Source organism: Chamaea fasciata, unplaced genomic scaffold (genome assembly GCF_029207755.1).
Source record: "Chamaea fasciata isolate MVZ Bird 193981 ecotype frontalis unplaced genomic scaffold, bChaFas1.0.hap1 SCAF_6, whole genome shotgun sequence".
NCBI lineage: Eukaryota > Metazoa > Chordata > Aves > Passeriformes > Sylviidae > Chamaea > Chamaea fasciata.
This window is the reverse complement of record NW_027094091.1, coordinates 51370388-51387842: the sequence shown is the minus strand read 5'-3', so window position 1 is coordinate 51387842 and position 17455 is coordinate 51370388. Positions and strand designations below refer to the sequence as shown.

The window sequence follows — 17455 nt, the reverse complement described above, 5'->3', positions numbered from 1 at the left end:
TTCTGAACTTTGGAGTGAAGTAGTAGGTTCAAGGGGGCATATGTGGTAAGCAGTTTGGGAAGGCTGTACCTTCCTAAGAGAGAAAACCTCACAGATGTGTGCCCCAGTGAACTCTCTCCCTTTATTCAAATGAAGTTGTAGGACTCCTCTGTCTCCTTTTCGGACATAAACCCTCTGGCATTTGTGGATTTTTCTGACACTTCAGTCCCAGTTTCGTTGCATGCAGCTTTCAAAACCATGAACTCAACAGCTTTAAATTCACTATTAAATTAGCTTTAATACTTTAAAGTTGTTGACCTGCTTAGTTGATTTTCCAGCTTTCCTCTGTGACTTTCTGAAAGCCAGCTTAACTGGTTTTAACATACCTTTAAACAGAGGATTAATGGATCTCATGATTAAATTCAACTTGGAGCCACTCAGTGACAAAATCAAACAGGAAATCTGAGAGAATGTCAAATATGTGTGAAGTTGGCATCCACCATTAAACTCATGAATCAAAAAAATCATGGTGGAGTTACAAGTGTCAAAAATTCTGTGACAGATTTCAAATTATTTTAAACATTGTGGATTTATGGAGGTATTTCCCGATGAACTTGGGATGCTCTTATTCCAGTTGAAACAGGACTGAACAATCAATTTGAAAACTTCAAGCAAGATTAGAGTGAGAAAACATCACACAGGAAGGGACTGGCATTTTCTGGGGACTTAAATACTGAGTTTCAGACAGCAGTAGTACAGAAGACAAAAAGCTCTGGCAGACTGGACACAGCTCAGGCTGATTTTCATGTGTGTACCCAGAGCATGCAGCTTCTGCTAGCCAGTGTTTGGTCCTGCATGCCCAGCCTCAGCGAAATTAATCACCAAAACTCTGCCGAGCTCTCTAGCGGAACATTGTTTCATCTCTTTTGGAAAATCCAGCCCTCAAGGTGATAGAAGAAAATATTCTTCAGGCTGGTAACAGGCACCAAAACCTGGAGGTTTTGCATGTGAGGAACCAATTGACTTTTATTTATGCCTCAACGGAGATCGCTGCCATTTTAGGGTCTTTAGGTGGACAATGCCTTCAGAAAATGGCAGGAAGCTCTGGCTCTGGGGGGACTTTGGCTGGTGGGATGCCTCAACATTACGCTATAAATCCATTTTCTGACATGGGGTGGAGAATTACTATAGAGCGTTAATGTGTGCTATGTGCAGGAGGCAACTGGGACTCATGAGGGGGACAGAAGTCAGCACCATTTTTGGGTCTCTAAGCGGACAGCGCCTTTAGAAAATGACAGGAATCTCTGGATGTGGGGAGTCAATCAGGGGAGAGAAAACTTCCACTGCTGGCTGCAGGCAGTGAAATTCCTGCTGCCCAGGAAAAATTCTCCCAGACTAGCCAATGCTCGATGGGACTATGGGGGAGCCTTAGCACACAAACAGAATTAACTGCTTCATAACCAGGGCCTGCTGTCTCAATTTCTAGGGGCGGGAGGCTCGTCTAGAGGTTCAACTTGTTCTGCCCCTGCTCACCTTCTCCCTGCTCAGCCCTGTTGTTTGCCCTGCCTCTCTGTTTCCTTTTGGATCAACCTTCGGTAGGAACATATCTTTCTTTATCAATAAACAGTTCTCAGAGATAATATTTCCCACATCTGTGCTTTATTTATGCAGAGAAACCTGTTAAAAAGAATCCCTCTGCTATTCCTTTGCAGTAGAACACAACAATGGCAGATCCTCAGTGTGTGAATTCAGAGAAAATATTTTAAAATAAGGCAGCACATAATTACATTTTCCTGTATAAGGTTATTTGAATTTGAGATGACAGTCAGCAGAGAGCTTTTCCTGGACTGGGGGTGAAGAGGAGGAAAAACCAGCTAAGCTGAGCTAAGTGTTCACACACATCCAAAGTCTGACAAAGGGTTTGTGGTGCAAAGTCCCCTTGAACTGTACTTTGTGCTGCAAGAATTAAAGGGGTCTCTTGCCATAAGGTTTCATCACTGTTAGAGGATGTAAAAAAGCCAGCTGTTCCCTCCAGGAAGCAAGACCAGTAGGATTGAGGTAAGGCTCATCTGGGTGTTTCTAAAAATATGCACTTGAACTCTGTGCTTGGAAAAGATGATGCATTGCACTGTATTCATATTTATTCAGCATGAGGTTTCTTCATTAAATTAGGAGTCACTCATGGAAAGTGCCACAATTAGTGCCTGACCCAATGCTGCCCTGGCCATGGGCCTGCTGTAAAAAGGGGAGCTGGAGGTCTTTGTCTGCTAGCTGTCATTGTCCTCTCTTGAATTGCAACCAGAGCTTGACAATGATTCAGGAGTTATGACTCAGTCAATGGATACCTCTTTATTTTATTGTAAGATTAAGCTTTTATAACAATTCAGAGTGCTTGAGTTACTGGAGCTGATTAAATATTCCATTTTCATTATTTTACAGGATGAAAGTATAACAAATCAGCTTTCACTCACATAAGCCTAGAGGCACCTCTGCCAAGAAGAATCTTGCTTTTATGTGTGAATTGAAGTTTGTGTCCTCTCTAAGCACTATTCTATCCAAAGGTGAGAAGCTTTGTGGACATTTTTCTTTTTTTTCTTTTTTCTTTTTTTTTAATATATATATTCCTACTGCTGTTTTCAAAGCATTTCCTGTTTCTTTATGAAATTTTTCTGCAAAGTTAACCAGAAAATCAAGTAAGTTTTGAAGCAGATGTTAACCCAACAACCTGATTTGGGTGTTCTGCAGAGGTGGATGAGGCACTGTAATTTCACCCAGTTCTTATATTTACTCATATGTTTCTGCCACATATGCCGTTTGAAGTCTTAAAATTAGTGTCAGCCAAATGATTTCCATTAATGGTAACACTGGGATTTCAGAGGGAAGACTCTTCCTCGTCTTCCTTACTCTCAGTGACAGGGCCAAGTCATGCTAATGTCCAGCCAGGATACTCAATTTAGAAAAAGAGAGAAGCTGGCTGGGTCTCTGCATATGCAGATAAAAGAATCTTTGCACATTAAAGGAGAAATCTTTCTACGGCTGTCATCTCAGGAGTGACCTGACTTCTCCAAGTATGAAGCATGGATTTTTGGTTCCGTTCCTTAGGGGTTCAGGAGAGTTGTGTTACTTATGGAGTACAAAGAAAAATATCTAACCAGGAAAATCATTTACTCTGTCTTGTTCCACCTGAGAAACATTAGGAATAGTAAGTTCAATTTTGCCCATCTTTGCTTATTGTCTTTCTCATAAATGGGAATTCCTTATCCCTGTGACTGGAGAGCTGAGCATTAAAGCAGCTATCTCCCTCCTCAGTTTTAAAATTACATTTTAACTGTCCAAGTGAATCTATCTGTCTTTATTTGTTTAAATTTTCACATTTCAGAGGAAGGAACCAGAGAGACAATACTCAAGTAGTTACTGTAGAAAGCGTGTAAAGCAAAGCTTCCACAGCTCTAACTTTATAAACTGCACAAGGTAGAAAAGATAAAAAAATGTTCATGTGCAGTATTTCTTCCTTTTTTATTTAACCAACATAACAGCCAGTTTTGGGGAAAGGCATAATTGTTTACATTTTCCTTTCTGAGCAGTGCTGAAAAGACAGAAACCATCTGAGAAGCAGCCTTGCCCTGTCTGTGGGTGTGGTGCTGCTCTCCTGCAGGTTAAATTGGTTGCTGCAGAAATGCCTTCAATTTTTTTTATCTTGGGTGAAAATATATTAGCAATTTAAGAGATATTTTCAGCCTTTGAAAACCAGGAATAGTGACGATTTGATGGTCTGGGTATTTTTTTTTTCCTGCCAAAAGATGTTTTTATTAATTCTTTTTTTTAGCAAAGAAAATAAGAACTTTTCTGTTCATCTTTTGAGGAGAAAGATTAGAGAATATTGGCAGAGTGACGGAAGACTGCAAGTCTTTCAATGGAAGATTTCCATAGCAGTCTGTGTTTTGACAGAAAATAAAATTAAAAACTCTATTTCCTGTCAGCTCTCAGTCTGACATAAGCTCTCTTTCTAAAAATTGATGGTCCCTTTTCCCGCTCTGGTCCAGTTATAGAAAATAAACATGTGAATTTGATCTCTTATATTTCTCCGCCAGAGAGTAATCTGGACCTTGGAAAGAAGAGAGAAAAAATCTGTGCACCTTTTTCTGTTTAACACACAATCTTCTGAAGTAAATGTTTATGGAATTTTATATAGGTTCAAGTTTCGAAATAACAAATTCCAAATAAAACGGATACTTCTTAGCATGATTTTCAAGGTTAGATACCTGGATCACTTAGAGCATAATAGAGATTTAGAATATTTTTTAGGAGGATTTTGCATGTGCATGCACCTGGTGCGCTGCTTATTTGTGATCTGTGGGGGAAATCAGCATCCGAGAATGGGAAGAGGTTTTAAGGCATTACTGTGAGAGTATTGAGTGGTACTAATGGTTTTAAGTATTTTAAGTGACCTGATGAGTAAAACTCTACTGACTGAGCAACACCTGATCTGTCAATAAGCGGGCTTAAACAAAGGAGCTGTAGGAGACCTGAAAGCAATTATCTCTCTGAGGAAGCTTCAGGCTTGTTTTGCTGATGTGGAAAATCAGAACTCAAAAGAATCCTTGAAGAACACAGGAAAAAAAACAACTTGTTTTTTTGCTAATTTTTTTTTTTTTTTTAGAAAAATAACCACAATCTGTCAGTGAAAAAGGAAGATAAGAAAGGGGTTTTTTTGAAATGGGAGTCCAGTGTGAGTGGGCAGTGAATGGGTGTCCACTGTCAAGACTTGTCGAAAGAGAATGCCAGAGCCCACTGTGTTTCCCTCAGCTGAGTTTGTGATTGCCCCTCAGGTATCAAACTGATCATAATTAATTCAGATGTCTGAAGTTCACCTTGTTTGTTTGAACTGAAGTGAATGAGGGAGCTCTCATGTATCAGCAGGATTAAGGAGACAGGGAAGTGGTGATGTACAGGGCTTTGCTCAGCCAGCTCAGCAGTGTGTCCTCAGTCTGCCTGGTTTGCCACACCCTTCCCTTTGGGGAATGAGCGTCTGTGGCGACTTTACTCTCTGTCTGACCCTCAAGCTTTGGATTTGCATCTACTTGGTCCCAGTTTTGTGTAGATAACTTCTGAGATTTGTTTGTGCAGCCTCTTTTAGATTAACAAATTGCACACTCAAAACCATGAAATCCTGATAAATACAATTGCAAGAGATCTTGGGAAAGATGCAGATGCAGGAGTGGTTCAGATCATTTCTCAGGGAAAAACATTCAAGTTTTATTTCCACATCAGATGTTTTAATAATACCCAGAAGCACTTTATGGTAGAGCAAAAGCCGAAATAATCTTAATGCTTGCCAACCGCATGTCATTCCTGTAAAGTTCATGCCTTGCATCTCTCTCTGCACTCTTCAGATGAATCAGCATGACCTCATAATATTCCTACAAAGCTGAGCTCAGTTGTGAGCGGCATTTCTCTGTATTCTTCAGTTGGCTCTCCAAAGCCTTTGCCAGGATGAATCATATCTGTTTTCTGACCTCTCAAGCTTGTCCAGCACAATAATTTATGTAACAACTGTCTTGGCCACCTAACATCTTTCCTTGGAGGTGAAAAAGTGGTCTTTTTCCCTATCACAGCCATACACGGATGTGAGCGTGCGTATATGTGCAAAGGGGAGTGCAAGCACCAAATCCTTCCCCGCGCTTGTCTAAACTGCTTTGCACTTGACCTGCTGTGTATCATAAATCTACTGTATAATTTGCCAAAAACACCCCAAAATTATAGGCATGAAAGAATTAGATAGGCTTTTAAGCACTGTATATAATCCCTGTAGCAGGTACAGATTTGACTGGGAAAGGTTTTTATTCACTTTGCAGAGTTCTCCAGTACCATCCCCTATGTGTCCACAAATTCCTGGTGTCCTCCTGCTCTGCCCTGCAGTACTGGTACAAGACCACCGTGCCCGGGATCCACCAGTACAGTGGGCTGGGGCACAGATCTCAAGTATTTTCAGATATTTTGAAATTATTTTTCTAGCCAGAGTGAGCCTGAGGAGACCCAAAACCTTCCTAAAGGGCTCTTCAGGTGTTGTCAGTCTCCTTGAGAAGACCATCGGTGCCAATGTGGACCTACAGCTCTGAGCAACACCCAGCCAGAAGCCTGGGGACCACCTGGATTTGGCCATAAGTGAGAAATGAGCAGGACTCTTGAGTTACAGTCACAAACTGCTCGGTATGTAAATCCTTAACCTGTGTATTCCTACACTTAAGTAGAAAGTACTTTCTGAGAGGCAGTTTGCAGCCAGTTTCTCATGGAAACCCTGGCTAGACTGGTTTTGGAGCAGTCCCAATTGCTGTGTGCCTGGCACAGAAAAATAGTCCTTTGGCTGAAACGTACAGTTAGACATCACACATTCTTTTTTGTCACATGTCAACTAAACTAAGCTTGTGAGACAACTTAAATTTCTGTTTGCCTTCCCTCTTTGCATCTGCTACAAATTCAAAGCATAGTGCACTTTGCCTGGTTTCACTGAACATCCTTGTTTTCTCTCTTTTTCCATCTCATGCTTATTCTTTACTAAGTCATTCCAGCAATGTTTTTAGTGACATCTAAAGAGATTCAAAAGTAGCCATTTCAGTTTTTCTCAGTTCATTGTTGTAGCTTGTTTTATGGGAGTTAGCAGATTACCTCAAGATTAGACAAGGTTCTTCAAAGTAGTGGCACTTTGAAATGTGTATGTGGGATTTGGCTGATTTTTTTTCCCCCTTCTTCCTTTTTTCTCATGCTCTGTTGAAAGGGTAAAAAACCTGTTTGAGATTTGCAGCATATATAATAAGTCTCCAGCAGGTGTGAATAAGCATAGCTTTCTGTGGCAGAGCATGCCCCCTGCTAGCCCAACGCCAGCCACGTCAGTGGCTCCTGGGCTGTGTAATTGCTTTCTGGTGAGATTTCGATCCAAGATGTTTTGAAAATAAGCACCAACTTCAACTGCTTCAGCTTTCCAGCTGCTCAGGAGAAAGCTGTGTGGGACAGACAGCAATGTGAAATGTTACGAGCAAACCCTTAGAGCAGCAGAGCATGTCGGGCAGTGGCACAGGAGCGTGCTGCGCTGGCTAACATGCTTGCTCGTGCACGAACCCAGAACTTTTATAAGAATTACTTTGTGTATATTTTCAGCTTAAAATTTGGAGAGCTTCCGTCTTATTTCTATACAAATAGGTTCTGACTTTGTGCCCTAGGCATGTGTGCGTCTGCAGCAGGGAGTAATTTACACAATGTGTGCGTTTTTAGGGAGAGGTGGATTCTATTTTGGATTAAATAAAACAAAAGAATGAACAAAAGTAAACTTCAAAAAGACCGCTGTGTCTTTTTTTTTCTTTACAAACGTTGCGAGTCTTGAGTATAAAAGTACTAGTGTTTACAAACAGTTGTAAGGAGTACAGAAGCCCAGGAAAGATACTTTATAGCTACGGTTTGTTTGCTTGGATAGACTGAAATGAGCAGGGAACAAGACCCGGCTTTTAACAGACGACAGACGAAATGTGTGTGGGAGGATTATGTATATAGGAAAAAGACAGCAGTCAAAATGAAAGAAAGAAGTCCTCAATGGCTAATTTGGAGTATCATTTCGAAGTAAAAGACAAATAACAAAAGAACCTTCGACTTTAAGGAGTAAAATGGAGTGAGCGGAAGGAGATGCAGGTTTTTTTCTCCTATAGAATGATGATTGGAATTAGGACCAGAGTATGTTAATCCATTGGTTTAGAACACAGGAATTTGAAAAATGAACAGAACAGTCCACAAAAATGACCTAGAATAATTGGTTGGTGCTGCTTAAAATACATCTAATTTCTCTGACATTAGCCTAGATTTAGCTTGGTTATGTAAGTTGAAGGCATTTTAGTCAGCCTTTATATCTAATGGAATATGGGTTTGAAATGGGTTTTCACTTACTGAAAACTCTCTGCAGAATGCCCAGATCCTCCTCACTCTGATTTCTTCACTGATGAGGTTGTCATTTCTTTGGCAAGTACCCTGACACGTAGCCTGGTAGTCAAAGTAGCTCAGCACTGACTGTGCAAGGCACTAATGAGGAGCAGGGGTTTGCTTCCACAACAGGCCAGTGATCTGCCTGATTGCCTCTGGAAAAGCAGCTCACAATTTTGAGTGAAGTCTGGTTTAAGCCGCGCATGTGATTGTACAGATGTCGTAAGTGCAGCAGGCACAGTTTAAGGATGCCTGTAAGTAGCAAAGAAAGTGCTTAGATGGAGTACTTCAGTTACACTTGCAGCCACGGTATGGAGCCTCTGCCGGCAGCACCGCTCAGAGAGTCAGGCTGAATCAACCGAACAAATCTTTCAAAATTAAATACTCTCAGAACTTGTTCTACACGCAGCATAATTTGACAGACGAACCTCCCACACAGCCACTGTAGCGGTAGCCTAGGGAGGGCAGAGTAGGATCAGAAGAAGCAAGGGGAAAGAGAGGAGCCAGGCTGCAGCGGTAGCAAAGCTGAAACAGAACTCACTCCGGTGCGGCGATCCGCGGTCCCTTCCTCGGTGCGCGGGAGTCCCTCTGAGTGCCGACCCCGAAAAGCCTGTCGTGCCCGAGCCCGGGTTCTTAATATGCAGACCGCTCCCTCCCCGTGACCGCCTGCATGACTCTCCTCCTCCCCCGTCTCACACACACAGGGTATCTGCATCATGCCTGATAACAAGCAAGTTTGCTGACTTGGGGCTAGCAGAGCATACCGTGCTGGAATTTCTTGGCTTGCCTTCTGAGTAAATTTAAAGTGATAAAGTGCCATTTGAATTGATATAATAATAAAGACAGGATCTGAGTCAGATGACGGGTGTTTTTTCAAGATGTAAAATGTGTAGCAAGCTAGGTAATGTCTTTCAGAGATTATTTCTAACTAACGTGAAGCCCACACTATCTGATCTAGTTATAGAGCAATGTCTGAAATAGCTGCAAATGGAGAGTCAGATATAAAACCAACAAAAACACCCCAAAACCCTCCTTTAGCAGCACCAAAAAAACCCCAACTCTTTAGCCTTTTACATAAAGAACTGAGTGTGATTGAAGTTGGTGGCTTTGGTGGGTGAGTTTTTTGCTATCAGTGAAGAAGTATTCATGCAAACTGTGTCCATGAGTAATGCACATTAGTAGTTAAGGCTGTCATGTTGCTGCTTCTCATCTATAGTGGGTGTTACGTTTTTCTGTTTGGTTTTTTTCTGCTTTTCATTGTACTTTGCCCTTATCAAAGTCTATTCGATGTTGCTGTCCTCTGAGCATGGGACCAGAACGCAGCACAACTGGAGAAAAGTTTTCTGATGCTGTAGTCCAATGTGTACCACACAAATCTGCTCTGAGGTTTCTCCAGTTTGTTTCAATAAACGACTGTGTGTGTGTTCCCTGCAGGTGCAGGGAGTGGTGCTAAACAAAGCACTCTCTCATGGGATGAGGAGGTGAGAGATCACACTCTTAATAATCTGCTGCAGGTCAACTCATTTTCACGTAACACGTGTTTTTGCCTGATGTCAACAGCTGAGTTTTCACAAACCAACAGCCTTTACAGCTAAGAAAAAAATTACAAAAAGAACTCCAAAATAACTTCTAATTGGGACTGATGTAGACTGAGCGAGAAGCCAAATTGCTGAGGCTTACCTTGGTGATGGCACTTGCATGCTTTTAGATTTGCCTTGGCTGCAGATTTATGTTTTAATATTCCTTTTCTCCAGAATGTCACCTTGGAGGTGGTGGTTTCAAGTGCATCCCAAACAGTAAAGTTTAAAGTGCTCTAATACCATATTTCATCAGTTTTTAATAGTTGACTTTTGATAAAGCAGCCTGTACAGGGTAAAACAGTTCCTTCAGTTGCAGAAAAGAAGTATGAGACTTTTCCCCCTCATTTCATTAGCAGAAAACTGAAAGAATGTTTGTGGTTCTAAAGCATACGGATTTTGAAACAGACTTATTTCATAAACGTTTGCAAATTTTGAGCAACTAGGCCTATTATTTTTTTCAATTTGGAGCAGAGAGTGGAACACAGCAGCCTATTGTGGGATCTGGTTCTCAACCTTCTCAAAGGGAAGCAGAAGGTATTGTTCTCCAGGAACTGTTTTCAACAGACAGAAGTTTACTCCTACCCTGGCAGGGTTACCAGTAAAAAAACACAGTAAAGCATTAGTAAGCACACTGGTAATCTAACCTTTGCTTTCTCTGTGAGCCATTTAATAGGTTAAAGCTGCACCTTTGCTCAAAGAGCTCCATTCACTGAGTTGGTATGGAACACAAGTACTCCTCTGTGCTACAATTATACATACCTTCAGTGACTGACAAGATACCAAACCCCCTTTTTCCCTTTGCTGTAGGAAATCTTTAATGTAGATCAGGGAGAAAAGATTTCCAACCTGTGACAGGAGTGTGCTGGGACCAAATGTTTCACTTCCTGTTTTGAATGGGTAACTCAGTCCCTATTCAGGAGAAGCTGCACTCAGGCCAAGCATCACTAGCAGGCATTATTTCCTCCCCTCACTGCTGCTCTGAGCACCTCAGGGTCTGGCAGGAGCGTGGGTATGCAAACAGTGGGATTTATAGGGCCTGTGCTCAGGAGCACCTATTACTCAAGCTGAGTACATCTTTCTCCATGATCAGGAAGTAGGCTCTCTTAAAGAAAAAGTAGTTTGTCCTTTCTGCCAGATTTGGCTCAATGCATGTGAATTATCAAAGAAATTCCTCTGCTTTCCAAAATGAGAAGTGATTTGTGCATACAATTTCAAAATAATGAAGTTAGTAATGCACAGACCTGATCTAACCTTGGTTTTATTCGCTAATGATTTCTTACAGATTAAGCTCCCCATTTATGTTGCCCTTTTGGACTGAAACTGCTGATGGTCTGAAAAATTGGCTGAACTGCTTGATGAAGCAGTCAGGCTGGGACTGTGTATCCATCTGTTACAGGAGGCTCTTTCCCTAAAGCATTTTTCACCTCTGTCCAGCTTCTGGAAACCTCAGGGCTGTGAGAGCAAACCAGTCAAGATGGTGACATATTAAATGAAGCATGTATAAAACCTGGGTGTGGAGACATCCATTCATGTCCAACACCTTTCCTGGGAATGGCAGCAGAGGCACTTTAGTGGCAGGAGCTGCAGTCAGGTGTCTCAGGACTCAGCAGTTGACTTCTTGCCAATTCACATTTTGGTCATGGAGCAACATTCAGGTTTCTCATGGTCAGTTTGAGCCCCAGGGACAACTCTGTGGGCGTACACCTGACAATTGAGTGGAGTCACCAAGTCAGTGAAAGGATGGTTTTCTGTGTGTTTTATACAGAGAAACGAGGACATTAAGTCAATGACACATTTCTTTCCTTGGTCAGCATGGGACCACCCCGCGTGGTTTGAAAGCCCTAGATAAATGCAGAGGAACTCACATGGATTAAATCTAAATCCAAGATTTAATTCAGCAGATGTCCCTTTCAGGCATTCACAGGCTATTAGGGGATCAGTTCACTCCAGTCAGATCTCCTGCTCTGTGACTCCTAAGTGTTGAGGGATCACTCTGCCTGGTGACTTGTGACCAGACCTTCCCCACCTCATCTGTCCCAGCTGCTGCTCCACGTTGTGCCTGGGAACTGATAGTTAAGCAGAAAGTTTGAAACAAAATGTATCTCATGAGGTTGCACGTGTTCTGTTGCAGGTCTCTGTGGTGAGGTAGCTTGCTTACTGCGTGTGCCAGGAGAAACAGCCACGATTCCTGACATCCTGCTTTGGCAACAGTAAGAGGCCAGCTCTCCAGAGCTGAAATGGGAGTAAGCACACTGCCACAGTGCAGCTTTTTTCCTGCTGGGTAGGAAATTCCAACCATTTTTTATGGTGAGTCGACTTTTGCACTTCATAAAACGTGCCCATCTTATCAAGATTAGTAACCTGCAGTTAGTGCACCTACTACTTGTGTGTTCAAGAGAATAAATCCACTCAAGTCAGAAGTTTCACTGCAAACTTAGATATTCATGCATCATGTTCACTTCCTTAGTAATTTCCTCACCTACCTCTGCCTTGTTGGTTTTTTTTTTTTTAAATCACAGTGCTACGCTGCTATTAGAGACTTGAGCAAACTAACTTTTAGTATAAGATACAGGAAGTGAATAATGACTTTCATCATTTTTAAGCCACTCGAGGGATATTAGGGCTGCAAAATGCTAGACCTGCAAATGCAGTAAAGGCACTTGGTCTTTTATGTTTAAATGTAATAGAGCTCAGCAATTTGCCTTCTCTTTTTAGCAAGCAGTAGCTTCAGACAGAAAAGTACACCTTCAGAAAGGTTGGACTTCTGCAGCTTAAGTTTACAACACTTTTGACCAAAGAAATACTGCGGAGAATATTGAAAATACCAGGTATTTCTTTTTTGAAAAGTTGACACCTTTAAAGTTTATTGGGAATTAATGTTTCTGTTGCCTTTTTTTTTTCTAATTTGAAATATTAAAAAATGGTTAGTGTATTTGAAAACACCATCTGTGTCAATATAAGCATGTTTCTACACATACAGCTTGCTCTGTTCATGTATGTCCCATTGCATTTTTTATGATATTTTGTTAAAAATATACAGAAGAGTCACAAATGCATTTAAAAGAAATTATCCATTCTTAATCAAATATCCTTCTAGTGTTTCTGTAGCTCTAGTAAAAGACCATGCCTAATGATCAATGAGATCATTACTCAAGCAATAATGAGATTTGCTTTTGAAGCAGAGCAGCTTAGAGAAGCAATCAACCACAGACAAGCCTGCAATTTGGGGGTTTTAAGTTTGGCTGATAACTTTTTTTTCCCCTCTGCTTCTGGCAGCAGGGAGCTTTTGTGTGTACAGTGAAAAGCATCAGCTGAAAGATTCATCTTCAAGTTACTACATGGAGAGTCATAAAGAGCAGTCTGTTAGACACAGTTCTTCATGTTCAGAAGTGGTCTTCTTGGCTTTACTTGTAGGTAGGAAAGTTCACAGCTACAGGTGGTTTTATATGAAAGACCCTGAGCCAAAGTGCAGTGAAGCTGGCATAAGGACTTGTGGGGTCTCATCTCAGGTGCTGGTTTTGCCATTAAGAATTGAGGCAGGATCATAATGGCTCATTAAGTTGGAGCATTTAGAATTACGTTTTCTAGTGTGTTTGCCTCAGCATTTCAAGTAAGTAGTGCTCAGTCCTGAGCTAGCTGGCAGACTATTTGCTTTATCTTAGCACTTCTATTTATGAGAAACCAGCCAAGATTTAAAAACCCAGTTACGCTATAAAGTGCGTTTATCCTAATAGCTTTGCTGCCTTAGCAGAGGAGCAATGATGCTCTTCCCAGCTCATAGGGAGTTACATGCATAAATGACAATTAAATAAAAATTCTTGATGAATAACCAGAGGACTCATCTATTCAGAAGATGCAGTTCAGCACAGAGACACTGAATGGAGATCCTTGGTATGTCAGCTGATGGCTGACCCCTACCCGTTTGAGGTCTCTATACTGAAGCTTTGTTTCCCATTACATCCCGCAGAAACTTCTCATGGAAATGAAAAACCACATGGCTGAGTCAGAACTGATCAGCTGCTTTTCTAACTTCAATTAATATTTTGTTATCTCTGTTTAAAGAGGAAGGAAAAGTTAAGAAATAAATAACTGTACAAGTTGCAGAAGAGAAGAGAGCTTTGTTCCTCATTTTGTTCATATGGTCAGAATATTGGTGAAAGCTGAAGATGCTGTCTGCTTACACTGGATAGATAAATCATGAAGCTTCACCCCCTTGTCGCCCTTTGCAATTGTATCACATTGTATGAACAACTACGTAAAGGAATCAGATGTGCTTCATGAGCAGGAGAATAATCTGTGATTCACAGAAGTAGGTCAATGCAATTAGTGAAATGTTAAGACTCATAATGTAATGTAACATGTGCTGTCTGCCTGATTCCATCCACATCAGTTTCAGCAGGGATAACATTAGACAAATGTGTTACTTAACAAGCAAATAAAAGCTTTTAAAGGGAAGCCTTCTCAAAAGCATAAAGCACTTCATCTCATGTACAAGTACTGGATGGTCCCACTAGGAAGCTGCCAGGGAGCCCTGAGCAAGCACAGGACCTGTTTACAGATATGCACTTGGAGGGATGAAGGAGGAGAAATCATTCACTTCAACATTTTGAAATTTGAGACTTCTTAAAGAAAAACTAATCTCTTCATATCATTCTATGAGTCCACAAAACAAATCATTAGATATCACAGTTGCTTTCAAGGAAACTAAAGTGGATTAAAAAGAACATGATTTTAAAAATTGGTTGGGTTTGGGTATTGTTTGGTTGGTTTGGTTTTGTTTGTGATTTTTTTTTCTTTTAGTTCTTTTGGGGAGAATTTTTTTGGGGGGGGGGGGTTTGTTTGGTTGTTGTTGTTATTATTTTGTTTTCTGAATAATTGCTATAGGAGCAATCTTCTGTTCCCAGAAGTAAGTGAGGCTGATCTGTAAAACTGAGTGGGACAAAAGGATCAATGTCTAAGCCTTAATGTTGTTGCCCCATGGCTCCAGCAGTGGCTTTCCAGCACCAACTGCTCTAATCACAATGGAAACAAGTACTGGTATATCCAACATAAATTCTCTAAGGGAATGTATGTATTTTTATCCAGATGACAGAACATAGCCAGTTCCACAGCCAGCCCACCTCTTAGTATGATGAAAGAGGTTAGAGGAAGTACAATATACATTAAAAAAACCTATTGAAAATACCAGGTGACAAATTAACTTGTCTAGCTAAAACACTGGATTCTTTTGATTAAGGAGAAATTTTCAGGAAGAATTAATGCCAATGGACTGAGGTAGTTCTTGGAACTTATTACAGAGAAGAGGAAGAAGGGGTAAATCTTTTGTGCGCCAGAAACAAATTTGAACTCAAAAACCAGGGAAGCTGGAGTGTGGAAGTCATTACAAGATTAACTGAATAGAAAACTTCCATGTATTTATGAGCAAGAAAATAATTTATTTGTCCTTTTGTGCTTAAGGAGAAAGGCACTCTGCATATTCTGTTTCTCAAAATAAAAATAATCTCACATTTGGATTGCTAGCTGTTCTTCCTCCTCCCTGAATTAAGCAATAGTCTGAGGTGCTTAAGTGGAAGTTACTCAGGTGTTCTTTGTACTGGCTATGGAAAAAGTAAAGTAGGTAGGTAAGAGTGGTTTTGTCTCCTCTGTTCTTTGCTCCTTTCATCTCTCTGGTGGTTTCTGAAGCTCTTACACAAGTGCAGCTCCACCCCTTGCTGCCAGATGAAGTGACTGTGCTGTGTGTGAGCCACACACAGCAGGAGGTGACACTTCTGTTTAGCTGGGGCTCTCAGGGACTTCAGCTGACGTGTGCTGCCCTGCCCCATGCTGCAATCCTTGAACTGTCGGCACAGTCCTTGGCCTCAGCCTTTCTTTCGCATCCTTTTCTGGGGGGGTGCTGTGTTCAGACCTGCAGGCATGTCTTTAAGGGTGCTTGCTTCCAGTGGCTTGAAGCTCAGGGTGCGATCCCTGTGTGGGGTAGGCAGCTGCACTCCTAGTTAGCCAATGGAAAGCAAAGAAGCATAGAGCTAGAGGCAGAGACCTGGAGGCCATTTCTAAAGCTATTTATAAATATTTTACTTTATCTCTGTCTTGTGCTTCTCTACAGTAAATGCAGTACAAAGCAGTGTCTTTTGTTTAGTGGTTTAAAGTGCAGTGGAATGGGAAGTGACTGAGCATTTGGTTGATGTTAGACAGATGTAAAATACAAAATTAATTAAGAATTAACAACAACCAAGCACAATTAGAATGAGAATCTGTTGGGGGAAGTTCTTCAGGAATAGCAACAGGGATTGCCTTTGGAGACTCTCCTCTTGCAGCACCAGAGAATGGATGAGTGTTTGCTCTTTTCTTTTTTTCTCAGGTGCCAGAGAGCCAAAAATAGCCATGGCAGCATGTTCTGGAAGGGTGATCTGGATCAAAATGCAGTTCCCAGCAGCAGCTGTGCTCCATGTTCCCACTCTGATGACCAGACATGGTGGTCAAAATGAAAGAGCAGAGCAGAATGGCACTGTCTCTTCATATTGCTTCTGTAGAGACAAAATGGAAAAAAATATTGTCTTTTCTGGTAATGTGCTCATTTTAGCTTTGGGGAGATATCTGGAGGTGTTAAGTGCTTGATACATCGTATAGACAAGATGTCCATCAGCAACAAGCAACCAGAGGTATTTACTCATAATGGTACAGTTTCCAAAGTGGCAGAGATGGCACTGAGCAAAGTGTCACAGCTGGAGGAAGTCTCTTCAGGATGAAATGAACTAATATAAAACCAGTTGAATTTCTGTCTTCTACTAGTGCAAAATTATTCATCAACTTCAGTGATTTGAGATTCTATTCTTATGAAGACCGGAGCTTACTCTGTCAGGATTCCTGGATTTGCCTTCTTTTCTTCTCAGCACAAGAGAAAATAACGTGAAGTGCCTCAAGGTTTCCAGAGATGGGACTTTCAAGGTCAATATCAGTACTTTTATTGCCTCATCAAGAGAAGCCTGAAATGATCAAGATTCCGGTCTAGTTAGTCATTCCTAGGAAGTTTCTGGTTTTGAGTTTTCAGTACTCTGTCAATCATGATATCGTGAAAACATTTATTATTGCCTGCCCTTCTCTTTCCAGTGTTCTTTCCAGGAGATACAGATGGCATAACAGTCTCTGAGAGATATTAAAACTTTCAAACAGCCACTGTTTCTTCAGTTATTTGTTCTTGTCCTTTTCTGCAGACTTTCAGGAGTTAAAATCAGTAGAGAGCCTCCACCTTTCAACAGATGCTGCCATATAACTGACTTCATCCATCCAGCAAATGTTGACTGTGACATTGTAAAGGGTCTACACATATTTTGTCAATTTAAATTTATAGAAAATTTTGTTGTTGTTGATTTCATAATACAGGAAGTCTTACTGACAAACTGCACTGCTATTTGCAGAGCTGTTCTCTCTACCTGTTTGCTGTAAGTAGCATTGAATGACTTAGAGGATGAGAGAAGTACAATTTCACTTCAACAGGAAAGCTTCTGGGTTTGTGTGCAAGTGCTTTGTTAGCAGAATGAAAAGCAAAACAAAAATTGGAAGTGCACTGAGTTAGTGTATGAGCACATATTCTGTCTATCCTCATAAAATTGTAGGAAGACATAAGTTGCTTGAACAACAAGTTTTTTGGTGTTTATCTAAAATATTTGCTGTAATCTTAAGACTTTTGCAACATCATCTTTATGAGTGTTTTTCTTAGCAAACGTAGGTTAATTTTTTCCAAGATTTTAAGTACCTGTGTAAGTTGTTCTTTTCTCTATGATGGTTTTTTATTTTACTGTTTCTATTACTAAGATTATTTCTTACCGGCAAGTTGTTGTGTTGTTGTGACCTATGTAGCGATATTTTACTGCTGGCACATTGTTTGACATGTTATTTTATGCCAAGCACCAAAATTTTGAGTGCACATCAGC

At 40.9% G+C, this 17455-nt stretch overlaps 1 protein-coding gene and 1 long non-coding RNA gene across 4 annotated transcripts in view; one reads left to right on the top strand and one right to left on the bottom strand.

Moving 5' to 3' along the window:
- The window catches only part of HPGDS (hematopoietic prostaglandin D synthase), a 29913-nt gene extending 21298 nt beyond the window's left edge, over window positions 1–8615 (bottom strand). Inside the window, exon 1 of one of the 3 annotated variants that reach the window (XM_066186369.1) lies at window positions 8486–8615. The gene's annotated coding sequence lies outside the window, so the exon portion shown is untranslated. Of the gene's footprint in view, window positions 1–7911; window positions 8022–8485 lie in introns of those variants that run through there. The other 2 variants (XM_066186367.1, XM_066186368.1) reach the window with 2 other exon arrangements.
- Window positions 1–16697, top strand: part of LOC136291367 (uncharacterized) — a 34777-nt gene extending 18080 nt beyond the window's left edge. The window contains exons 3-6 of the long non-coding RNA XR_010721502.1: window positions 2419–2540; window positions 11656–11831; window positions 12240–12352; window positions 15883–16697. This is a non-coding gene — a long non-coding RNA (uncharacterized lncRNA). The remainder of the gene's footprint in view (window positions 1–2418; window positions 2541–11655; window positions 11832–12239; window positions 12353–15882) is intronic.
- Window positions 16698–17455: the final 758 nt, after the last annotated feature.